Genomic DNA, 26473 nt, shown 5'->3' with positions numbered 1-26473 from the left:
GACAGTTTCTGCTATTTAAACCACTTATACTGAGGTATTTGACACAGCAGCCCTGGTGATCTATTTTAGTAATATGACATCATTTTCCTGTGAAGGGACAGCCTGGAAGGTCGGAGTTATGATGCAATGATGGCAATGGAATCAAGCTCTCTCTTCATCTGCTGTGGCTGCTCACTTACACTGCACAATTCCCACGGCAAGCTAAAAAGCGGAAAGAGCGCTCCAGTCCCAGACCACCCCTCTTCCAGAATGGACCACCACATCAGTCTGTTTATCTGCATTCTCCGCTAGGCCACAGGCAACCCAGGGACACTCCCAACCATCATGGAGCATGTCACCATATTGGCATATGTGTCCTATTCCTTAATTTTTTTTTTTTTTTTTTTTTTTTTGGTTTTTCGAGACAGGGTTTCTCTATGTAGCTTTGCGCCTTTCCTGGAACTCACTTGGTAGCCCAGGCTGGTCTTGAACTCACAGAGATCCACCTGCCTCTGCCACCCAAGTGCTGGGATTAAAGGCGTGCGCCACCACCGCCCAGCAATATGTGTCCTATTCTGCACACTCAGGTAGGTCAAAGGGTTTTAGGCATCTTATTGAATTTTAATGATTCTTTGTTAGCACGGGTTGAATGGCAAAATTCAAACCCTTTCACTTCCAGAAAGCTGCATCCATGCTTATTCTGTCTTATATACCTGCCTTTTCTGGGATTCCCTATACATCCATGTCAACATTTCTACACTTCCTTTGATTGTTCACACGTGAGCCCATGGCAGGAGGGGACCAAGAAGTAATGGTGATTAAAAAGCCGAACACAGATTTCTCTGAAAACATTATCTGGCCTTCTTTGGAGTGGTGTGACCACTAGACATGGCCTTGAAGAAGTGGCACAACTCACAGATTGCAGTGTGTGACATCCTTCATGCCCATTCCTACTTTCTTTCTTAAGACTCCATCTATTTAATACGTTTCCGATGCCTTGCCTGATCTGAACTGGAGCATCAAATAGATCTGAAAGACAGTTACCAGTGTGCAGAACCATGAAGAGAATAGAGTAAAAATCCCAGAGTTTCATGGGGGAGAATGACAGTCTGGTTCAGTGAAGCCACCCGGAGAAAGTCAAGGTCGGCTCCTTGAAGGCGACAGCCATATTGCATTTTGAAAAACACACAGGAACTGCTATATGAAACCAGGAAGAAAATAGCTCTAGATCGAGGATGGAGATTATGTGGAGGCATGTGGAGTCACAGAAGGGGACGACCACATTTCAGGAAGTACAAACATGGTGTACGGAGGGAAGGAAGTGGGTAAGTAGAGGCCCCCTCCACCCAAGATGTCTCTCAAAGGCCATGGAGACTCTGCAGGGTTAAACAGGGCCAAGTTCCTATTTAAAAGGTGGCTGAGTTTACAGGGAGGAGGAAGGATGGGAAGTCAGGAAGATGGGCGGGATGTACTCAGCTAGCATGAGACATGACCCAGTATAGAGCACTAAGGACAGTAAAGAGCCAGGAGAGGATCACAGTGGACACACCAGGGCTACAGAGTGGTTGAATACAGGCTCAGGGGAGCAGGATGTGGGTGGCTGTCTCGGTTGTGACATGCAGATAAGGGATACTGAAGAAATAGCAGGACCAATTTTCCTTTTGTCTCCTCTCATTCCTCCCCTCCTCTCCCTATCCTCTCTCTTTGCCTCTACTCTTCTTTTTGTGTATGTATGTACACACATATTTGCACAGGAATGAATGCATTTTTGCACATCAGTGTGCACATTTGCATGTGTGTATACCTAAGGTCAACGTCAGGTGTATTCCGCAATCCACTTCATTTTCTGAGGCACATTCACATTGAACCTGGAGCTCACCGGTTCAGGCTGGCCATTCACCTCCAGCGACTGGTCTGTTTCCACCTCCCCAGCAGTGGGATTTTGGATGTGCACATGCCCAGCCTTTTACATGGGTGCTAGGGTTCTGAACTCTACACACACTTTACTAGCCGAGCCGTTTTTCTAGACCCAGGACAGCCCCTCTCTAACTCAGTGCTTTTTAGCTCCCATTGTGCTCCCAGGATAGAGTTAAGAATTGTCCAGTTGAGACTGCAGCTACTCCATCATGCCTATACCCCGTAGGGACCCGATACATTCTAGCTGATGTGGCGACAGAGACACACAAAAATAACTTTCCCCATCTGACAACATATCAACATTTCTGATTCCAGGTTTGGCTCACCAGTCTGCTGCTGAGAAAGAGGAGAAATAGCTTGTAACTTATTCAAGGAATAAGATAAGTGCAAGCATTTTTCTGATAATGTGCTAATCTCAAACACATTTTCTGTCCTGATACGGGGCTTCGGGGCATCCATCTGATTAACACCACCAATCACTCCGGCTCCTCCGGGTTAGTGCCTCTGTCCTCTTCTTCACCTTCAAGGCCATGGATCCCCAACAAGATAAAGAACTTCTAAGCAGTGAGACAGATGCCTGGGGTCCTGAAATTCCAAGGGAGTAATCTTCCCCCACAGCACACATTTCCAGACACTGGAGCAGCAGCCTGCAGTACTACAGCCTGTGAAGAAGGCACAATTCAGAAATCCATGCAAAACTAATTGAGGGCAGGTTGCTCTACCAGGTCCCATCAATCACTCAGCGTTGCCATTCTGCCCCCACTGTGATGACAACGTGTCAGCTGCTTCCAATGTTATCTACATCGAGGTCTGCACACTGCACTTGCTGCTATTTGGAGATGGCTAGATAGTGGTGACAGCCCGTTAACCATGAAAAATGGGAGCTCGGGACAGGAGGGGGCTGAGTACATCCGCATGTACTTGCAAAGGCACAAGACTGTTAGCATAGTTATGTTGAGAACTTGAACATTTCCTCACAGATCAGACTGAGCTGTCAACCTCAGAACTTTTACATAAGAGAGATAAGGAGGGCTGGGATGTAGGGTTGGTAGAGTGCTTGCCTAGCAGGCAGGCATGAAGCATTTTGGTTCAAACTCTAGCACCACATAAACCTGACAAGGTACACATTCAGGAGGTGGAGGCAGAAGGATAAGTTCGAGATCATTCTGGGTCACATGGGGTGCATGAGACCCCATGTCCAGAAAACAAACAGCACGAGAATTGTGCACAGCTGAGTGCCATCCTACCTGCTAGGTTATGAAAAACAGCAAATGTAATGAGATGGCACAATTCCAGGTCCTTCTGCATTTAATTCTTTTCTCCACATGAAATATCTATTCCAGCTTATTGGACATTCTCTGTCAAAGGTCTTCCATCACAATAATAACTACAATTTACTGACTTTTATGTGTATAATTTATGTGTAGCATATATCCAATGCAAGATTAGATTTTAACTACAAGAAGCCCATTAAGAACTATTTTTTGACAACTGGATGAATAAACTCAGTCAACAAGGAAAACAAGCATATTGTCATACTAGTTCCCAAAAGAAGAAGAACTGAGACATGAACCCAGGGGTCCTCTGTTCCCCAAGTCCATGGACACGATCAGTAAGCAATGATACTGGTTTTCATAGTGGTCAATATCTAATGCCTGCTATGCACTGGGCACATGAAGATCCAGAAGGGCTGGATATAGCCTCAACCACTAGGAGAGTCTCATAAACATACGGGTCTTAGTAGGATGCAGTCTCTTGCAGGCCCAGGAAGCATTCTTTCAGAGGGCATAGTGCATGGCTCCCAAAATGTATGTGGCTACCTTCCTGCCAGGATCTCTGCTTCCAAAATACAGAACAGTGCTGAGAATATTTCTCCACCTGAAAATACACGGAGGACTGAGGCGTTAGCTCAGTCAGTAAAGTGCTTGCATTATAAACATGGAGACATGAGTTTGGATACCCAGAATCCAGGAAAAAGCCAGTCATGGTGACAGGCACTTTTAATTCTAGCAGTGGCAGGATGGGTGGAGGAACAGGATCCCTAGAGTTTCCTCATCAGCTAGCCTAGCTCACTTGGCAATGTCCCAGGCCAATGAGCAAGGCCATCTTGAACAAAAGGTGGAAGGGATGTGAGAAACGACACCAAGGTTGTCCTCCACATATATTCATCATATGCTAATGTGCACCTGCGTGCACGCGCGCGCGCACACACACACACAATGCCTACAAACAACTGAGAAGTGATGGTTCCTTTTGAACAGCACTCACTAATGTCTACTTCCATACAGATCTGTGAAGGCCATGGAGGAATGTGCTTTGCAAGTAAGTATGTGGTAGATTTGCTAATTCAAATTAAAGATGGCTGATGCATATGTTAAAGGAACTGTTTGTCATCATAGTTGGGAATTTCACTAGTGATTTTTGCTCAGCATTTTGTGGACTATATCAAAGAGGTGGTAGAAGTTGATGGCAATCAGAAAAGCTGAGTTTCGGGGAGGTTGTAGGTTCTATTTACAGGCTGACTAGTAGACTGCTTCATGAATGTCAGGAGCTTATTTTGGAATTCTATGCCACTACTTAAGAGTTAAAACTTCTTTAAAAAATTGTGTGTGTGGGGGGGGAGCACATGAGTATGGGTGCCTATAGAGGCCAAAAGGGGGCACCCAATCTCATAGAACTGGAGTGGTGGGTAGTTGTGAGCTTCACAACATGGGTTCTGGGAACCAAGCGTTGGTCCTCTGGAAGAACTGCAGGTGCTCTTAACTGTTGAGCCACCATCTCTCCATCCCCATGGGTTCAAATTTCAAACCCAGGGTCATCAGCATCCGAAAGCATCTGTATCTCCTTCACAGAGATTGTCACAAAGGCAAATGAAATGATACTGTATATTCCAGTTAGCTCTGGGTGTCCGATTGGACCCTATATATCCTTACAGCTGTTTTTAATAGAACAGAGATTTTTCTATCCCATTTTGACACCTGGCCATGGCTCTCTGTTTACAAAACTACCATGTGTCCTTCTCTTTTTCTTTCTACACGACAAAGGCATCCCTTAGCAAATATACAGACGACTTCCTCATAAAACAGCTCCAGCAGCAATGGGTAGAACAGCTAGCTTTGGATGGCAGGCGTTATGCGCTCTGCATTTATATAGACTCGATTCCCAATTTCATTTGACTTCCTTCCGCTTTGAGAGCCCTTAATTTTCTTGTCTCTATTAGGCTGGTGAAACTCCTGCCTGAGTGGAGGGGAGGCAGCAGCAGTCTGGGTTTCTGAGCCTGTCTGAAATCCTTTCACAACAGGAAAGACACCTCCGATAACGAGCGAGTGTGTCACCCACCTTCTGTTGGTTTTCTATCAGGAGAGAGGACAAGCAAAAGGGCCACGAGAGGATGGTCAGTGGGAAACGTTCAGTGAACATTCCCAAGCCTGATGACTAACTCGGGTATTGGTGGCGGTGTTTGAAATCAGTGAGACCAGCCACGGAGATCATGGGTTGGTGGTGGGTTCATACTGCTGCAACAAACCGTGCAAGCTGTTCCTTCGCAAAGCAGGTGCCGCTTGTGGTTACATGGCCCACACAGACTTGGTGCTGAAGACTGAGCACACTCACCTGAAAGCTCCCATCCTTGCTGCACTACAGTGACCCCCCCCCCACTCTTCATTTGCCAAAGATAGATTTTCTTGCTGCAAGGTATGCATACAGATTAACCTGCTAGCTCTTTACAGATGAGGATGGCAGAGCTTGCTCAAGGTGATGTAAAGTGAATAAGGCCTTCCACTAGCGACTGGTCTCAATCTGTGCTACCTATACCTGGCACTCTTGAGTGCCCTGACCCACAGCCACAAGCTTGTTTCACTGCCCGCGGACTTCTGGCAATGGTAGATCTTCCCTCTGGACTCTGGTGTTGCCACCACTGTCTTCAGTGTCTGTTGCCAGGTCTCCTCCCCTACCAGTTCGTTACCCATCATGCTCTGGAGTTTAGACTCAAGAAACTCCATCTTTAGCTTCCTGTCTAGTGTAGTTTCCACTACTTCATTCTTGTATGTGTGCATGCATGCCTGAGAGGGGGGGGGGAATGAGAGAGAATGAGGAAGAGGGAGAGAGGAACAGAGAGGGGGAGAGAGGGAGGGGAAGAGGGGGAGGGAGAGAGTTTCTCTTAAGGACTGAGCTGCCTTTCATATGATGGGAGTTAGGAATATGATGATAGCATGAAGCCCCTAACTGCCCATCTCTCTGAAGCAGATGTGCTCAGGCCTTCTGCCTAGCTTCGAACTCACTCAGATAGTGAGACTTCTGGGACTTGTCCTAGCTGCACGAGCAATTTGACCATCTGCCTCCATACACGCTTTCATCATTCTCAGTATGGAGATTGTTTGTTATTGAAAAGAAGGATGGCAGAGTCAAGGAGTAAACATTCTCTCTCACCTCTCTCTGTTTTTCAGGCATGTGTGCGTGCACACACACACAGCAACAATGGAGCATTGGAAACTACACTAGATAGGAAGCTATAGTTATAGTTTGATATGCATGTCCCCAAAAAGACTCATGTGTTCAATGCTTGGTCCCTACTACAAGACACTATTGGGAGGCGGTGGAACCTTTCAGAGACAGGACCTGGATAAAGGAAGTCAGATTATTGAGGCTTGTACTTGAGGGGAGAATTAGGACTCCAGGTCTTTCCTGCCAATCAGCTCCTAGCCATCTTGAGCTGTTCAGGTCTCCTCCCACCATCATGCATTGTACTGCTCAGGCCTAAACAAGAGGACCAGTCAGCCATGGACTAAAATCATAAGCCAAAGAAACCTTTCCTCCTTCTGTAGTGACAGTCTCAGGCATTTTGTCACAGTAACAGGAAACTGACGACTAGCAAAGAGGGGTAGGCTGGAGCTCTGACCTCTATCCCATAACTGCATCCCAGAGACATGTTGCCTCTGATGAATGGTCTGCCTCTCCCTTCCAACAGAAGTTGGGAGGAAAATAATTATTACAAAGGTCTTCCGAAAACAAGCAATCACTTTGTATCTTGATGGAAGCTATTATAGTTACAGATTACAATTTCCTTTAAAGGGATGCTTCTCTGTGAAGCACATCAGTCCCAAGGCTCCGTGCCAGTTGGATGATGTGAATGTTGTCAGCTGTTCTTGGGGAAGGCCATGCAGCATGATCATCAGGCACTTTTTAGGAAATGCATATTCTCACATATCCCCAAGTTCCAATGGAATTTGTATTTTCTGGGCCAGGGCATCTAAATGGTATCTAAAGACCAACCAACCGTCCTACCACCAATAACCAACCACATCCCCGAGGGATGCTATTCAATTAGGTTTGGGAATTACTCTTTAAAAAGAACACGTTACTTTGTGATAGAAGAAATCTAAGGGTAAGTATAACTTGTGAGACTAGGATTCATTTTGCTGTAGCCTTTCAAACTCTACCAGAATCTTCACTGGCAAGAGGAGAGAATTTTCAGGAAGCAAGTTAGCTTTGGAGGGCACTGGGAGGCTCCGGGAAATGACTGTGTCCTGTGAGCCAGGCTTCCAGCAGACTTGCAGAGGGGTCTGGGGCAGGGATGATGGAGCTCCTCACTGTTTCTATAATATTTCCAGCAGGAGGGCCTGGGAGGCAGAGAGATGGGAGAGTAGAAGACTCTCTATCCTGAAGGAGAACCAGACTTCTTCTCAGAGGAGACCAAGATCATGCCGGGAAGAGGCCTTGGATGGCGGTAGAAATGGTTCTAGCTAGCAATCACCAATGACATTGTTGCCTTATTCCCAAATGGGCTATTCATTGTCGGGAACATTTCAGAATGGTCAGCAGAGAAATGGCATGTGGGGAGGGCTGACATGAACCAAGGAAGAATATGTTCTATCCTTTCAGGCCCCATGGACCTGAAGCAGACCAGTCCTCACCATCCTGTGGACCTGAGCCGAAACCCAGACAGTAAACCAGATGAGCCTTCCTGTCTTCCAGACTGAGCTTGGGAGCAGCTGTAAACCGAGTAACTTCCACTCATAGTTTATTTTTAAACTGGCCTAATTTTTCCTTCTTAAAATCCTGCCTCTGGCATGGTATTAATGATCATTTTTAGGCTTACTGGTTAGGCCATTTTTCAACCAACCCACTCGCTATCTCTAAAGTCATAAGTTAATGCTTTTCATAGTGTGGTCCTTGGACCAGCAGCATGTGAGCTAACATGGAAACTGGCTATGAATCCAGATTCTCAGCACTCATTCCAGACCTGATAAAGACACTTGGGCATGGAGCCCAGTCGCCTGCTTTAACAGGTCCCCTGGTGATGCTGATATGCTATGCTATGATGTCCCACGGTGCTAGGATGATGCTCTGGTTTGCTTTCGATTGCTGTGATCAGCATCATGACCAAAAACAACGTGGGGAGGAAAGGGCTTATCGTTATCTCACTGGTTAAAGTTCATCATCAAGGAAGCCGGGGCTGGTTCTCAAGGAAGAAACCTGGGGACAGTAAGTGAGGCAGCAGCCACGGGGGACTGTTGCTTGCCAGCTTGCTCTTTTATAGCTTGCTCAGTTCATTTTTTATGTACCCCCAAACCACCTGTCCGGGGATGGCACCGCCTACCATGGGCTGGGCCCTCCCACGCCAATTATTATTAAAAAATTCTCCACAGTCTCAACCTACAGGAAAATCTTACAGAGGCATCTTCTCAGTTAAGGTTCTTCTTTCCAGATGACCCTAGCTTGTGCCAAGTTGACAATAAACTAACCAGCACAGATAATGTCCCATGATGCTATGATGATGAGCCCTGATGCTAGGATGATGTCCCATGAAGTTCCCACTCCCCAGAATATTCCATTAAGAATCTTCAAAATCTTCAATGTTTTATCTGAGAAAGCTCATAACCAATATCAGACTTTCATGATCAAGATTATTTTTTTAGGATAACTAAAAGATCAACTATCCTTCCAACATAAAACAACACATAATTTATAAATAAAATGGCAGCATCATGCAGTGTTGTTTCATTTTTAAATGAGACTCCATGAAATTATTTATCTACAAATATTTCTACCTGATCTACAATATATGACCAGAATGGGCTTAAGACACTGCTAAAAATGCACTATTTGGATTGTTTAGGTGACTGGGTTTTAAAATAAGCCTTAAAAAACACCTTTAGCAAGGCAGTGGTGGTGTATACCTTTAATCCCAGCACTGTACTTGAGAAGCAGAGGCAGGTGGATCTCTGTGAGTTCAAGGCCAGCCTGGTCTACAAATGGAGTTCCAGGACATCCAGGACTATTACACAGAGAGACTCTGTCTCAAAAAAAAAAAAAAACAAAACCAACAACAACAACAAAAAAACCTTAAAAACAAAAACCTCCACCTTTCACAAACTGTCATATATTTTCCATGTGGGATTCGAACAGGGAACCACCCCCTTTCCTGTAATTCATAGTCTGCCCTCCTCAACTTTAACCTCTGCCTGGCCCTAATATTATGGGTTCATAACTCTCTGTGGTCTTAGGCATTTCTTCGACTTAAGCAAGTTCTGAAATATTGTTTTGTTTGGCTTTAGGGCCCTTGGACAATTTTGATTATAAAGGTTGACTGTAACTTGGTTTTGGTCCAGGTTCCCAAATAGGCTTCTGAAATTCTCTATTCCTGAAAGGAGGCTGCCAATCAGACACCAGACAACCCAGAGGATCATTTGTGATTATGGAAGTGGCCACAGGCCACTCACAGGTCCCTCTCCCAGCATTGGAATCATGAATGGTCTGCTTTGGCAATCCTGTGTTCCTCGTTTTCTCTTGGACCTTTCAGAAAGAAAGAAAATAAAACCTTTTCTTTTAAGAAGTATTTTGTAGAGTCTTCTAATGACCAATAAAGAGAATGAATGATCCTATGAAATTCAGCTTTATCTACAGCTTCATGGTCTTTACAAAATGAAACAAAGCCCCAGAAATTAGCTCCACATACCACTTCTCAATAATCATTTCATTATCCAGAGAAATACAGGGGAGAATGTGAAACCTCAAGTATGTAGCTCATCCAAAATCCACAGAATAAAGACCATTCAGGACTGCATTTCCCACGCTGGCTCTCAGGGGTGGTCCTGGACTTGCTGATTCATGGTATGATCTTCTACTTTGATGGAGCCAAAGGGGAACAGTGGCATATTGAAGGTGGCTTGTATTGGTCTCTGAGAACTGACCATTAAATTCACAACCTGAATGGAAAACACAGCTATTACCCAAAACTAAGCTATATAAATTTCTAACTAACTAAATCATACTACGGCTTAACAGTTCCTGATTATTTTTACTCTATTTTGCAATTATGTATTCAGTTGAGATTAATTTGTATAGGGGTATGCACACACACATGTATTGTCCCATTAAAAGAAGTCAATTCAGAAAAATCAACAAATGATTTTACATATGTATTTATATATTTAATACTAATACATAGTTATATATTATACTATATATTTCATTAAATATATTATATATTTCATTAAATATATTACATGTATTTATATATATTTAATCATTGGTTGATTTCTATTTATATACATAAAAACATCTCTGCTGTCTCCAAGCCAATCACTAAACTTTTATCAGCACATTGGAGGCATCTATTCTAGATTTTTCTCTAGGGAAGAATTATAGAGCTGGCCAAATTGCTGTGACTATAACTCAGACACATGTCATTAAACCATGCTGTATCAATCATGGATACCTAATTGATCAATTGCTGATTCATCCTCTCCATTATCTGCTACTGAAATCAGTCTGACTCAGAAATGTGTGTGCTGGCAAGAACGCCGATAAAAATACTATCTCTGAGGGAGAAAAAAAATTACTTGGCCTGTGTGCAATTCTTCACCAGGCCCACAGAATTTGATGGATTACCTCATTCAGTTCTGGTTACTGCTGTTGAGTTTCGTTATTCTTATTCAACAGATGAGGACCGGAAGGGGAGGTGCTGTGTCCAAGGCCACATGGCCAGAAAGCTGCCCAGCCAGGCTGAAACCTGAAGTCCAAGCCCTGTGTTCTTTAGCTTCCACCCCAGATTATTGTCTTATGCAATCTGTTTTTAAAGCACTTGTCTATTTAGTTACTGTTTTAAAAAACCAATGTCTAGGCTCATTTTTCTCCTTCCTTTGGTCAGCAATGCAGCCACTTCGGGTGGAGCCACATCTATATTTAACAGAGAGCAACCCAGCCATCTTTGCTCCTCCCCGGCCACAGGTAGAAATTATATCCATACTGCTGCAACACTATAAATACATCAGACCCTAACACTCCATCTCAGTTCCTAAGGATGCTGTAGACGTTCGGGCATATAGAGATAGTTATGCACTTTGGATCTAAGTTTTTCTGATCCAAAGAGAAACATCCATGCTATTGAACATAAGTTTGCAGTTACAGTGAAAAATGAAGACAGAGTTTTGACCCAAGTAGTAAAGTTGGGTAGTTGGCCCTCTGCGTCTGTGCCCTCCACCTCTACAGATTGCACATCTCTAGATTCAACCAAGCACAGATCCCTCAGGAGACCTACCCTGAACCTGCAAAGAATTCCTTCTTGCCATTATTCCCCAACAATACAATGTGACGACCATTTATATAGCATTATGCTGGAGACGGTTGGTTGTGTGGAGGTTATGTGCCAATACCACGTCATTTGTTCACAGGACTGTGGTCTCTATTGGTTTGAGTGCCATAGGGAGCCATAGATACAACTATAGTGAATACTGAAGGACAAATGTAGGAAAGTGCAAGTGCACATGTGCGTGTGCCCGTGCGCGTGTGCATATGGAACACGTTCTCCATGAGAAAAAAAAACAAGTTACACACACATATATAGGAATATGTATACACACATACATATGTATATACATAAGCTTTTTTGTATCACATAAGCTTTTTTTTTTTAAAAAAAAAATACATACTCTCCATGGGGGGGGATAAGTTAATACACACATGAAGGAACATGTTGTATACACACATAAACATACATACATATACATACATGAATATGTTTTATTTTATACACATATTCTCCATGAGGGGGAAAATAAGGTACACACATATAGGAACATGTGTTTTGTTTGTGAATAGGTGGTTGTTTTTCTTCCTCTGGGAGTCACACAGGAAAAAAAAAAAAGTAGATGCCCCTCATTGCTCTTCATCAGATATGTAGCCATTTTATCCCTGTTGTATGACTAGGATGACTTTATGACTTAACCCCAGGGAGAATGCAGAGAATGCTTGGCTGGACATGTGTTTTCCCAGTACAAACACAGCGTCTCTGTGACCCACAGCACTTGGAGACATCTTTTCAGTGTGATGCATTTTTGTTGGAGGGCGAGACGAAAGCCTGTTAGGGTGTTGGTTTTCTTTGGCTTGAGGAGCAGGCCCCACTGACTGAGCGATACCAGCCTTTGGCCCCTGTGGCGGGGGTTCAACTGCGAGGACAAATGGAGTGTTAGGACACAAAATGGGCTTCAGTCCCAAGACCCTAGCCAGGGTTAAGCCCATGAGACGCTTTCTCAATATGCTGAGCAGAAATAAGTGTAACCAGTGACAGAAAAGTAAGCCATCTGTCCCCTCGCTCAGGATTTTTGAGACTTGTTATGTGACTGACCTCAGAGCTGGAAAGTGTTTTGGAGACGCTGGGAAGCAAGTGAGCCATGGCCGTGGAGAGCTGCAGAGGGGTTCTTAGAGGTCACTAGCGGCTAACTGACGCTCTTATCTTCAGATTAAAGGATGCTACTTCTATTTGACCTCAGAATTCTGGTGGGTGTGTGGTGACATTTAAAGCGATGCTGGGTTACTTGGACAACATGTTCTTGGGAAGAATGTTCCCCAGTGTTTTATTAAAATTTTACATTAATGGGCCTGATTGCCAGTCTCCATGGGGACACCTTAAAAGTAATCAGGCTGTCAAATTAAAAGCAAAGCAAATACTGTCTCTGCATTCTAAAGATGACTAAAGCTAGGGTGTATTTCACACACACACACACACACACACACACACACACACACACACACACACACACATCACGTTACCGTTTCTGCCTCATGGCTTGGAAAGGCACGAGGTAGAGCTTGTGGCAGGCGGTCACTTCAGTCCCTGTTCAACTTCAGTTCCCTGTGGTTCTCACCCCGGGGGAAGTTTTGTTCTTTAAGTGAAATTTGGCCAAACTTCAATTTTGATTATCATGACTGCAAGATGCTACCAATATCTGGCTGAAGGGTAAACATGCCTCTTCCTCTCCCCATCTCTTCCTTTACCTTCAACAAAGAAGTATTGGTGCCTGGTGTCAACAGTATTGTTGAGATTTTCTGCTCTAAATGGAGGCAGAAGTCACCCGATACAGCAGAACATTCCTGACATGCTAATTGGAGGCAAGACTCCTTGGCGACAGCCTCACAATGGTCTCCTTTGCTCCAGCCTATGCACCTTCCTCATAACTGTCCACCGGTCACTTCGTCAGGGATTTGGTGAGCAATGGCCAACCTTAGGCCCTATGCAAGAACATCTCTTTAGGACACCAAGTGATCCCAAACAGGTTCAACTGTCCTTCTGTCTGTCCACCTGTCCTCTTTGGGTCTGTCAGTCTCCTTCCTGCTGTCTTCTCATTGTGCAGAGCTAGTACAAAGCATTTGTCTTCTCTTCTTCACCTTTCCTCAGAACATTCTTCCCAAGCCAGGCTTTAACATGGCTCACTGCAGAAAGCATCTGGCCTTTTCAGGCATGGGTGGCTCCAGGCTACCTCCTCTATCTGTATTCCCGAATCCCTTCTTTCCTGGCATAGATGCCATGCCTGGACCACACGGCCACTTCCTCTTTACACGGCACATGGCTTTTTACATGTCATTTCCAGACCATTGTGTGGCTTCACAGATGTTCGGGGTAGCTTAGCATTCCTCTCAACCATGGAATTCCTCAGTGAATGCATGTTGCAAGGTTGTTAGGGTCAGAGCTTAGAGCTGCACTTATGCGCGCCTGTGGCCAAGTTCCCAAGAAAGACTTGGAAAGGTGTCACCGGACTTCTCTGTCCCTCTTCCCAATGTGGCCACATTGAAGAAATCTGCTTTTCACCATTGATTGTGCCTTTAATTGGCCTAATGAGTGTGGATGGCTGAGCCCAGCTTGTTAGGGCTGCCAGGGCCCAGACTCTGACTCTGACCATTGTGGTAACGCATGCAGATGGACATTTCACACAAGGACTCCCGGCCGCTTAACCTTCCTTTCTTCTTACTTTAAAAAACTCATTCATTCGTCCAACATTAGTGGAGTGTCTCTTTTATACCTGATTCTGCACTAAAGATTTTTAAAAGAATATATTTCCTTGTTCTCAAAGAGCTCAGCATCCAGAAAAGTGGAAGTTTTTATTTTGGCACTATAAATAGCTCCATGGAGACCAGCATGCAGTCCCATAGGGCTGAGAAAGTTCCCGGAAAGTCATGGACTAGGTTTTTGTTTTGTTTTGTTTGGTTTGTTTTTTTTTTTTTTCCCTCTCTTCTGGATGAGTAACTTCATTCTAGAAATCTGACTTTCAAACTAGACTCTAATGTTGAAAGATAGTCCTCCCCTCCCAGGTGTCACTAAAAAAAAATGGTGTGGGATAGAGAAAGTCATTTTGTGAATAGGAAGAAAGATGCTGGCTGAAGCTCTAAGCCACCCATGGACTGCTAAGCTCCTCCCTCTACTGTCTTGAGCACGTGTCTCAGAAAGCCTAAAACGTGGGTACCACAGGACATGAACATCACTGTGAAGTAATCAAGAACTGCATCAGCTGCTGTGCAGGGAGCTTCCTTCATTAGCAGTGAACTTTTGTGTGCAGGCGCCCATTCTTCTTTTATTAGCCATGTGCAACATGTCGTTCTTTGGAAGGCTATTCTCTTCCTCCCAGCTGGTGAGGATGCTGGCTGAACTCTGCTAAGAGTTTAACACTTTACATCCCAGCATTCATCAGCAGCTAGATGTAACTGCTTCTAGGATGTCACACTGGTATTTTCCAAAGCGCTTGGAAAAAAACAGATTCTCTAGGAGCTCGGGGAGCGGTGCCCTCTATACACATCAGTGACCACTCCCTTTCCTTCTCATCCAAACTTTGATGGAATTTTGTGACCCATAGACCATGTACATCAGTGGTATGGTGTTATGCCTTTTTTTTTAAGACAAAATTTGACAAAAATGAGAGACAACTGGCTTATAGTAATTTTCTGGTTAACAACACACATGCAATCCCCAGGACAGGAACCAAAGAAGGGAGAAAGTGGAGAGGGCATTAATACAGCTTAGGAGGTCCTCCCCATTGCTCAGAGTCAGATCTATGCGGATCAAGGCTTGGCTGGAACAATTAGGGCAGCTGTCGTTCCTTTCCAGTGAGAATCACAGTTCCCACTGACTATGCAGAGACAGGGAAGGTCTGATGTCCCAGCCCACTCATGCTGGGCTCAGATTCCTTGCTGCACTGGGGCATGATGGAAAGATGAGGCAATTTTGGGGACACAGGAAAGAAGGGAAGCCCCAGAGTGTGGCTGAAGTTCCCTGTCAGCTGGAAGTAAGAACTGCAACACAATTAACCTTTATTGTGAAGACTGCCTACATGCCGGGCAATATTCCTCTTACAAAGGATATTCACAGTCCTTTGATGCTTTTGACCTAGGCTTCTTAAAAGTCGGCCTGCATGCCTATCTTACTATACCACAATAAACACCCTATGATACCACTTGTAAAAAAAGAAAAAGTAAATTTGAAAAGTTCCTCCAAATTTCTGTTTAGGGACTAGGAATGTAGTTCAGTTGGTAGAATTCTTGACTAGCATGTAATGTAAGAGACCTTCACTTGGATCCCTGGCATTGTAGAAACTGGGCATGAGAGCATACACCTAAAATTCCAGCACATGCATAAGCTTAATGTCATTCTTGGCTACACAGTGAATTCAAGGCCAGGCAGGGATTCACGAGACTGTCTCAGAAAATAGACAATACCATTCTGTATGGTCCTTATGAAGATACTTGAGTGCAATGTTCTTTTGAAGTCCATGCCCACTCCAGGCTGTGTACTTTTCTCCTATGCGTCTCTCACCATTAGCACCATGCTGAATCTGTGGTAAAAATTGCTTCTGAATCCACTCTAGCTCTGCCTCATACTGACCTGTCCTGAAATTTGTTTCTATGGAATAGACAAGAATTCAGGTTTTATGTAAGTGCATGTCTCTGAGAAAACTACAGGGGGCAGTGTGGAGCTGCATCTGTCTCTGTCCCTGTCCCCAGTTTCCCTTGCTGCTGACATCATCATTGAGAAGAGTGGGTAAGGCCTCAGGGGTCCTAAGCTGAATGAAATCAGGCCCGGGAGTCACCTTTGTGGCCCATGAGGTATTAGCTCTCCTCTATAGAAGTTTTACAAACCTCAGTAATATTTCTCTGGTCATCCAAATGTGGGAGATGGTTTTAGTCCAGGCTGAATCCTAATTTGTATATTATTTTAAAAAAGAAGAACAAACAAAGCCAACTGTTAAAATAATGCTTTGGAGTTTGAACACCTATGGGTGACACACACGCATCCCGTGACATCAAAGGGATATATAACTTGCACAACCCCACCCCTACAATTATATTCATCTCTAGATTACTTACAACATTTAATATAGCACAAATGCTATGAAAATAGTTGTTATATTAATTATAGAATAACAAGAAAAATACTCTACACACACTCAGTGCAAAGTTCCAACAGTAGCTGGTTGAATTTCTAGATGTGGGGTCCACAAATATGGAACATGAGGACATGGAGGCTCCACTATACACACAATTGTCTGTGTGCATGTGTGTATATGTCTAAGCATATATATCATATATGCATATACACATGTGCATACACAGGCACACATATATACCACAAAAGACTGAGACACCATCATGAACCAGACCTCTGCTGGAGTTCAACTTTAGCAGAGTAACTGAGACCTTGAGTATACACAGTTGCCTTAACAGCAGAAACAAAAACAGAGAAGGCCTTTGATACTGCTTCATATGACAGCTGGCCAGAGGCTGCCCAGCAGAAACATCAGGTTTCCAAATTCTGAGCAGAGAGAGTTGTCAGTTTCTTCAAGGTAAGCATCCACCTCTATCTATCTATCTATCTATCTATCTATCTATCTATCTATCTATCCATCCATCCATCCATCCATCCATCCATCCATCCATCCATCCATCCATCCCTTTTTCAAACAGGGTCTCACAACCTAGCTCAGGCTGGCCGCAAACTCAGGAGATCCATCTGCCTCTGCCTCACTGGTGCTATGATTCAAGGCATGCACCGCTACACCCAGCTATTTACTTATACTTTTGAGACAGAGTCTCAAGTAGTCCAGGCTGGCCTTGAACTCTTGATTTTCCTGCCTCCACCTCCAAAGTGTTGGGATTATAGATCTGTGCCACTGCTAAGTAACTCCCATACCACAGTCACTGCACTGTCCCTCCTCAGTGTCACACATTTTTTCTTCTGCCCTTCCCATTCCCTAAATCCTTGTCCTCAAACAAGGACCAACAACAGGAAGTGGAAGGTTCTGCAGGTCACGGAGCCACATGTGACATTTCTGGTCTGGAAGCAAAGGTAATGAAAGAAAATATTATTCCTGTCATTCTTATAAAAAATTCTTGTGATTTTTTTTTAAACTTAAATATGACAACGTAGAGACACTGGAGGGAGCCCTAAACACCTAGCAACAGAAACAGTGCTGAAAATATGTATTCAAAAATAAAATACAGAAGTTACTGCTTCGGGGAAATGCTAGGGTGAACCGTATCTTTTATTGGCCAGTTTGGATTCTCTATAGAGGCAGGAGAGCCAAGGGGACCAAGGTGAGTATTACATACAGGGTGTGTGTGTGTGTGTGTGTGTGTGTGTGTGTGTGGAGGGGGTGCACATAAAACATCCTTAACTTGGAGTTCCTTAACCTCCAAAGGAAGCTGATTATTCTTGGCTCTCACACATGACCTTTTCAAAACAGAACCTGGAACACTTTCCTTGGAGAGCCGTCAGTTTTCTTAAGCAGAAGGATTCGAGAGACAGAGTAAAGAAACAGACACAGAATCAGACCAAATGAACCTTGTTCAAACTGGGCATGTCTGGTTTTCTCATGTCACACTAAAAAGTGCTTTGCCCTTAGGGAAGGATCAGCCTGTTCATCCTTCCTGTACCAAAGGTACCCAGTCATGTCTGTCGTGGAGTCCAGATCCCTACGTAAGCACAGAGAGATCTGCATGAGGAGACTTGGTGACATGCTGGGTCAGGGGACGGTTTGACATTCTTGGGGACTGTCATGCTCACTTTTCTGCTTCACTTTCAAGAATAAGCTCACTGGGAGAGGGCAAAGCCCAGCCTTCCTTAGCTCTTTTCCAGGTGGGTCCCAGCCCCGGCTTTCACACGGGCAAGCGGTTTTCTGCATCGCCTCCTTGCCAGGTCCTTCTTCCCCGTTTCTTAGCTCACCTCTCGACTGTCAGAGTCTGACTGCAGGCAGGCATTATGGTTTGAGTGTTACCTTTCTGCTTCCTGTTCTACTCAGACGTGGGGAGGTGAGAGGTCTCAGTTTCACAGCACTGCTACCATGGAGCATCCCGCCACCATGCCTTTCCTGCCTCGATGGATCGAACTCCCTTATACTGTAAGTCACAATAAATCCCTTCTCCCATAAGTCGTTTCTTGTCAGGTAATTGGTCATGGCAACAGGAAAAGTAATGAATACATGACAAAACATTTAATTTTCCAGCCCATTTGCTTCAGTTCCACTCAGTAATTTCCTTGAAGTTCACTATGCTATGACACACCAGATGATAGCTGTGATCTATGTTACAATGTAAAACTTCCTCAGGGAGTTGTAACAGAGGCAGACTGCTAACACAGGAAGCATCTGCCTTGAGACAAAGTCTTTTTTGTTATGCACCCCATATTTGTCAGGCTAGTCAGTCCATAAATTTACAGTCTCCTCTCTCTGTCCTTCATTTCTCCACAGGACTGCTGGGACTATAGATGCTTAAACATACTATAACTGTACTTGGCTTTCACATGGGTTCTGGGAACCTAATTCAGGCTGTCAGACTTGTATGGCAGAGGTTTTATCCACGGAGTCAACTCCTCAGGCCTGGTCTTCTATTCCCCTTGTGGACAACTTGTAGTATACTTGGCTGATAATCATGACTGTTATGTGCAAAGTACAGATAATGTCCATGATGGAGCTCATGGAACCAGCGCCCGAATAAAGACATTAAATATGAGAAATAAGGGAAGTCAGAACATAGAGTGAGGTGTTGGAATTGGGGGATGTGCTTCTACAGGCAGCATCTCCTCTGTCCTACATGGCTTTATGAGATGATAATGTCACCTGTCTTCTAGGGACCAGCTCTTCCTGCTCTGTGCTCACTGTGGAGGGATAAGATGATCATGTCACCCATCTCCTAGGGACCAGCTTTCCTGCTCTGTGCTCACTGTGGAGGGATGAGATGATCATGTCACCCATCTCCTAGGGACCAGCTTTCCTGCTTCATGCTCACTGTGGAGGGATAAGATGATCATGTCACCCGTCTCTTGTGCTCACTGTGGAGGAAGACCACTTTTGCATTTGTAGTCTGTTTTTTCTTGCTCTCACCCAGAGCCACTGCTGTTCCAAGTGGGGCCTGGAGTTACCCCACCTTCTCTCCACCCTTTGCAGTCTCCCTTCCTTTCTCTCTAACTTTTATTCATTGAACTACCAGAGATTAAAAGTGGAACTACTTATTTGAAGGAAGGAGTCACTAAATAGAATTCCCTGAATTCCTGCTGCCAAGAACCAAGCTATACATCATTCAAGAAACCAAAGGAAGCCTCTAACACTGTCTCTTTTGATTTACTAAGTCAACCAGTCAGAGTTATCTAAGGTAATGTAAAGCTCGATGAACTCTGAACTAACAAATACCCTATACATTTATAGCTTTAAAACAAACTCTCTCCAAAACAAACTCCCTTTCTCTTCCTCCCTTCCCATGCCATGTGTGTGTGTGTGTGTGTGTGTGTGTGTGTGTGTGTGTGATGCTCATGTGCACATACATGCCTGTGTGAGTTTATGTGCACCATGTGTGTGCAGTGGCTCACAGTGTCCAGAAGAGGGCCTGGAACTGGAGTTAGGGTTTTGAGTTGCAGTGTGAATTGAATGAACCTAACTGGAGTCCTCTGTAAGAGCAGTAAGCACATTGAGCCATCCACAGCTCTTGAAGGCATCACCAGACCACCACTTCCACAATATTGGCAGCAGGGAATCAGATGGGAAGTTCATAGCATAAGGGAGAGAGAGCACTTATGAGGAATCCACATCACTGACACCTTGCCTTAAATTTAATAGTATGTTATGCATATCCTAAAGTCTTATAGCTTTAAAACAAACTCTCTCCAAAACAAACTCCCTTTCTTCAAATCCATGAAATTGACATATTATTTGAAATTTTTTAAAATCCAGGTATGGTGGGACTACTAATTTCAACATTTAAGAAGCCTAGACTGAAGGATTACGAGTTCCAGACCAGCTTGGGCTACATAGCAAAACCCTGTCTCAAAAACAAACAAACAATGACAAAAAACTAAGTGTTCTTTTGTACAGCTGTGCTTCCATGATTAAAGTGACATGAATGATTTCATGATTAAAGTGACTAGCTGTGGGTAGCTGTTGTATAAAACAAGGCCCTGGGGATATGGGGTGGTGGTGGCTCTTTTTACAGTAGCCCATGGAGATTATGAGTGAGAGCTTTCTCAGAATAGGTCTATCCAAGGAACACTGTGTATGTACTCCTCAACATCACTATGCAGTATATAGTAGTTTCATGGAGTCACTGTCTTACATGTTGGTCATTGTTTCCTGAAATGTCACCATGAGGTACTTGAGTATATTATAAAAATGCAGGACAAGGATTTTTTTTTAGATTTTGCTGGACTTGGGGCCCATCTGGAGGACTGAGCTGCAAAGCTCCAGAATCTAGGCATGTCAAGTCTCATCTGTGTTAGTCTGTGCTGCCTTCAAGAAAAATAATATGGAGACTCATGGAATGAACTTCACAGGGGGGGGGCGGGGGGGGGGACACCAGTCTATCACATGAAAGCAAGTTCTCCAACCTTCTCAGTAGCATATGGATGGTATAAGGAATAATGCTTTGGGGGCACTGTGGTGCGAATAAAAAGAATTTAGTATTGGGTACATCTACCAGTCCAGCCGTTGGGTGGCAGGCTTGTTGGGAGGGAGAGCGGGGTCATCTGCCACATCTGGAGTCTGGTAATAATTTTTACTATCCAGGGATGAAAAGGGTTCATTTTATTTCTGTACTTTGAAACAGAGAAAAAGACTGACCAATCATCAACACTCATGGTGTCATAGGGCAGAAACAGGAGCTAATGTGACCTTTCAGAAGAGGATCAGGGACTTATGGGAGTAAGTGACAAGTCTCTTTCCAATGGCTTCCCACAGCCTGTGTTCACAACCAAGCACTCGATTATTGAATCCAATTCATTTTTAGAAATGTTAAATAAGACACTGCCTTAAAACCACTTTTCTTCAGCAGAGGAGGATCCCAGAAGAGGATGAAGATGAGGGCCACAATGATGATGGAAATAAAAGCAATCAATAAAGCCAGCCTTATTACAGGTAGACACTCAGTTTGTGATGTGTATTTTGTCACCTACTTTTCATAACTTTCAATGAAACAGAAATCAAAGACAACGTGGCTAGATACCTAGTCCCAATTCTCATAGCTAGTAGGCAGCTGAAATAGAACACGAACCAAAAGCTGGGTTAAATTCTAACATCTACTCTCTACCTTGGCACTTAGAGTGGTACATAAATAGATGCTTAATAAACACTGGTAGCCAGGGGTGGCGAGATGGCTCAGTGGCCAAAGTGCTTGCTGTTTAAGCTTGCAGACTTGAGTTCAAATTCCCAGCATTCACATAAAAAGCCATTGCAGGCCTATAACCCTGGTGATGGGAGGAGCAGGATAGGACGCTCCTGGCAGCTCGCTGGCCAGCCAGTCTAGCCGAAGTGCTGGGCTCTACTCAGTGAGACCTCGTCTAACAAATAGTAGTGGAGAGCGATGGAAGAGGACAGCTGATGTTGACCTCTGGCCTCTACACGGACAAGTACACACACACACACACACACACACACACACAGCCAAAGAAATAAAATGGCCACAGCAGATACACACTTTCTAAGATTTAGTCAACCAGATGAACTCATAATGAGCTTGCTTCTTCAATTGGTTAATTATCCCCCAGTCATTTAATATAATGGGAAAAGGTCATTAAAATCAAACGAGATCAATATTTTTCTGCTAAGAAATAAATGACTCTCACTTGCTTTGACATTTTTCCAAGATGAACACAGCTTTGTTCTTGTGTTTAGTAATCTGCTGGAGAAGGCACTCTGCTAACAGAAGGGTGCTTTTGTTCCTTCTGAAGAAAGTACAGCAATAATACAAGGATTTTTTTTTTTTTGCTTGTTTTTGTTTTTAATGCAAGGTCATTATTGTTATGGGCATCTGGTTTTGTAGTCTTAATGGAAATTGGGCTTGTGGTTTATAATTCATCTGTGAGATTTATATAAAGTCATGTAATTTTAAGAGTTAGGAAAAATGTAAAGGCTCTCAGACGCACAGGGTCCAGGTTCCTTTGTGTTCCTTCACTTCACATATGCTGTTGGTCTGCTTTAAAAAAAACAAAAAGTATGAAGTTTTGCAGAAGTTTCCTGAAATTTGCTCCCCCTGCTGGCCACTCACAGAAGCTGCCTGAGCTGACAAGAACCAGGATACATAAAGTCAAAGCGAGGGACAGGTTTACGCTGGTTGCAAAGCATGCCTTTAGCATTTAAAAACGAACACTTCAAATCTGGGACTCAGGAATGTTGTTTGGCCTCCAAATATGGGAATCATTGCTAAAAGCATATGAAGAACTTGACATGAATCATGGATGTGGGTGGTGTGAGAGGCCCCAGGGCTATGCCCTGGTCTCTCACTTTCTGTGACCCTGGGCAAGTTGCAACCATCACTGGCCCAGCATTGCCCTGTGGTTACCTCCCAATCTGAAAGACTGTGACTCTGCCATGAACTTAATTGGCATCTCTTTCCTGGAGGGGTTTATAATCTACTTGATGATAACAGACAAACTACCATAAGCCAATTAGAGAATCCATGTGCTGAAAGCCCTCATGGAAAAGGAACCTGAAGTGACCTGCGGAGAGGTGAGCGGCAGGGAAAGAACATTCTTCCCTGATACCTGCAATGGGAATTCTGAAAAATACTGATCTCATCGGTGGATTTTTTTTTCTCATGTTTCAATATTTTGGATGATACAATTTTACCAGCAAGCCACCTAAATTTGTGTGAGGATGGGCTCTGATTTCCTTCTGTTTTTGTTTTGTTTTCTTGAGACAGGGCTTCTCTGTGTAGCCCTGGCTGTCCTGGAACTCAATCTGTAGACCAGACTGGCCTCGAACTCAGAGATCGGCCTGCCTCTGCTTCTGAGTGCTGGGATTAAAGGCGTGCACCACCACACTCTGATTTACTTCTTACCTTCTTAACTCATGTGGTGTTAAAAGACTACAAATCCAAAGATGTCAAACAGTGTAAACAGTTCCTTCACTGAATTGTTCTTTATTTTTTCTAAGCTTTTCAGTGTCCAAATTGTGAACCTTCAGCGAATGAACAGCCAGTCCATTAAAGTCCTGTATGTTCAGCTCCTAAATTGAATGAAGTCTCTTATCTGTGCAACAGTGTCTTTCAAATGAGCATGATCACTGTTTAGCATGGGAAGTGCTTAGAAAGAAGAAGCTGGAAGGATGCTGGATGAGATTAGCTACTGGGCTATGCTCTTGCAGAAAATGGCATATCACATTATCAACAACAACATACAACTCATTTCCAGTTATTACTGACTGTAGGGCTTGGCTGTCATAATTATTAACAGCATAATATTGGTATTGAAGTAAATTCAGTGATTTTTAATAAGTTAGTAAGTACTGAATGCAACAACTGGAAACTCAGGAGCCTTATTAGCAGATAGTATCCAATGGGAGCCTTTGGTGGTGTTGCTCCCATTTAGCAAGAGTTTACACACAATCGTGGCAATTATTTTCTGGATTCTTCTATGTATCTTCTTGAGGGTAAAGAACAATATTGCAGGCTAAAGTAGGATTTAAGATATTTAAGAATGGGGCAAGGACAGAAGAGAATGAGAAGGGAGTCCAAGACTATTGATGATGCTCAAGGATCACACAATTGTGCTGATCACTAACCGGGTAAGCGAGGGAAGAGGCTGCAATGAGCATGTGCCTGGCCTCGTGTGCATGGAGGGGACCACGCTGCCAGTCATTCAAAGCCTTGTTGAGATCTAGCCCAGGCCTTGCCAAGTCAGCAAACAGCCTGAGGTGACACTGTCATTTTCCCATTGTGTTCAAGTTGTCCTCACATAGGTCCTCTAGTAGACTGTCAATTCCGAAGGTTGACTTGAAAGCACTAAGTTATTTCTTCATTTCTAGATATCTTGCTCACGAGAGGCACCCAAGATACATTAGTTGGATACAGGACTAAATGTGTGAAATAGGGTTTGGCTATATCAGGGAGGTAAAAATGCATAGAATCTTGTAGGGCAATCCTGAGATTAGTAAAATCAATCTGTAATTAGATTAATATAAATATTGATCCCAGGGCTAGGGAAATAGATTGGCCGGTTAAGGTCTCACTGTGCAAGGATAAAGACCAGAGTTGAAATCCTCAAATCCCATACAGAAGCCATCAAACCCAGCAGCCTGCCTGCAGTCTTGCTGCCCTGGGAACAAGCTGGGTAGCCAGATTAGCCAAACAGTGATCACTGGGCTCAGTGAGACCATGTTTCAGTAAGTAAGGTGGAAAGTGATCAAGAAAGATATCTGGTGTTAATCTTGAGCATCCACACGAATACATATGCACACACAGACAGACACACACACACACTTATGAGTCTACACACATGCAGACATGTATACACACATACATAAATGTAAGATCTTTTAAAAACTACCGATCCCTTGAATTGCACACCATTGACTATGAGCCCTGTTAATAGCAGAGACTCTTCCAGGAGCATCTAGCCTTTTGACATCATGGCATGGTGCTGTGGTCAACAGCTGTATGGGGTCCCTTTGGAGAAATCCTGATCCACAGATGCAACATGCCTGCAACCTTCCCTTTACCCGGCATGTTCTCAGGCACCCAGTTCACAGCATACTGCCCAACTCAAAAGTAGGAAATGGCACTAGAAACAACTGTAGTCTTGACAGCGAGTCTATTAAGATTAATTAATCCACTGCTTTAGGCTGCTTAGAGATAACTGCGGGCAGCCTTGGCTGGCTTATCTCAGATGGCCACGCAGCCAGGAAGCACACAACCTCTTTTGCTTGGAATTATCCTAAAACAAAAACATAACAAAATCTCCCAAAGAGCTAAACTAACTTGGAATGACCATACACCGTTGTCTATGGCCACATTCTCCACCTTTCAAAAATTTCACTCCCAGGGTCTTTAACCTCCACAAACAAGCAAAATAAAAAAAAAGGCCTCAATGGTGCCAACTTCAGCAGCACCTGTGAAGGCCCTGCTTAAATCCCCAGGAAATCTATACCCTAGGAAATCTGATGGATGTAAACCTAAATGCGGTTCAATACCATCAAAACAAAAGCCCTTGACTTATAAAGCTTAAACCTTCAATTTCTCTCCCCACATCACACATAATACAGAGCAGTAAATCCCCAAATTTCCCAAAGGTCACAAGCTTGGCAATGGAACATGGCATCCCTAGAGTGACGGTCCATCCGGCGAGAGTTGGTGCCTCAGCTGTTCTGTGGGAGCTGGCTTCTCTGCTGGGAGCTAAAGGCGCCATGAAGGACTGCGATGGCAGAACACAGAGGAGGGTACACTCCTGGGAGAGCTGGTGGCACCCCAGATACCAGCAGCCAGGTGGTGAGAGGCACGAGGCCGGACACTCTGGCTTTGAGGCGCTGCCCTAGGGACTCTCGGTAGGGAAGTCCTGTGGCTCTCTGGCACCAGGGTGACAAAGTTTCTACCTATTTACAATAACAGTCGAAGAGCCAAGCCATCTCAGGCATGAGGAGCAGGGCAGGCAAGCAGCATTTGATGAACATCTTGTACAAATGTGGCAATCATTATGCTGTGTGTTTTCTCCTTAATTCTCACGCCACCCCACAAGCAGAAATGATTACTTCACTTAGAAGCAAACCAAAGCTTAAAAAAAAAAAAAAGAATCTTCCTCAAAATGGTAAGTAGATACATTACAGATTCAGGACTCAAACCTGGGCCTGTCTGGGTTTTAACCCATTCTTAGCACACACCACAATGCCCTCTAAAAGGCAAAACTGTTTTTAGGCCTGAAGAAGATGAGGCTTCAGATCCAATCTTTGCATTCTAGGGGTGGGCTCTATCACATATTTTAGTTTGACTGTGGGGCTATGTTTGTACTACCAAAACAATCATTTCCTGAAGTCTGTCTAATACCTACATAGCAGTGATG

General features: G+C 44.0%; 1 protein-coding gene and 1 long non-coding RNA gene across 12 annotated transcripts in view; one reads left to right on the top strand and one right to left on the bottom strand.

Moving 5' to 3' along the window:
* Atxn1 (ataxin 1) overlaps positions 1–26473 on the bottom strand; it is a 415680-nt gene that overhangs the window by 69379 nt on the left and 319828 nt on the right. The window lies entirely within an intron of this gene.
* Positions 3640–9730, top strand: LOC119088013. Its single transcript, XR_005091567.1, has 3 exons — positions 3640–4218; positions 7777–7897; positions 9507–9730. It is a non-coding gene; the product is annotated as an uncharacterized LOC119088013 (long non-coding RNA).

Source organism: Peromyscus leucopus, chromosome 5, assembly GCF_004664715.2.
Source record: "Peromyscus leucopus breed LL Stock chromosome 5, UCI_PerLeu_2.1, whole genome shotgun sequence".
Lineage (NCBI taxonomy): Eukaryota > Metazoa > Chordata > Mammalia > Rodentia > Cricetidae > Peromyscus > Peromyscus leucopus.
Note: the sequence above shows the minus strand (reverse complement) of the source record. Positions and strands in the feature narration are given on the sequence as shown.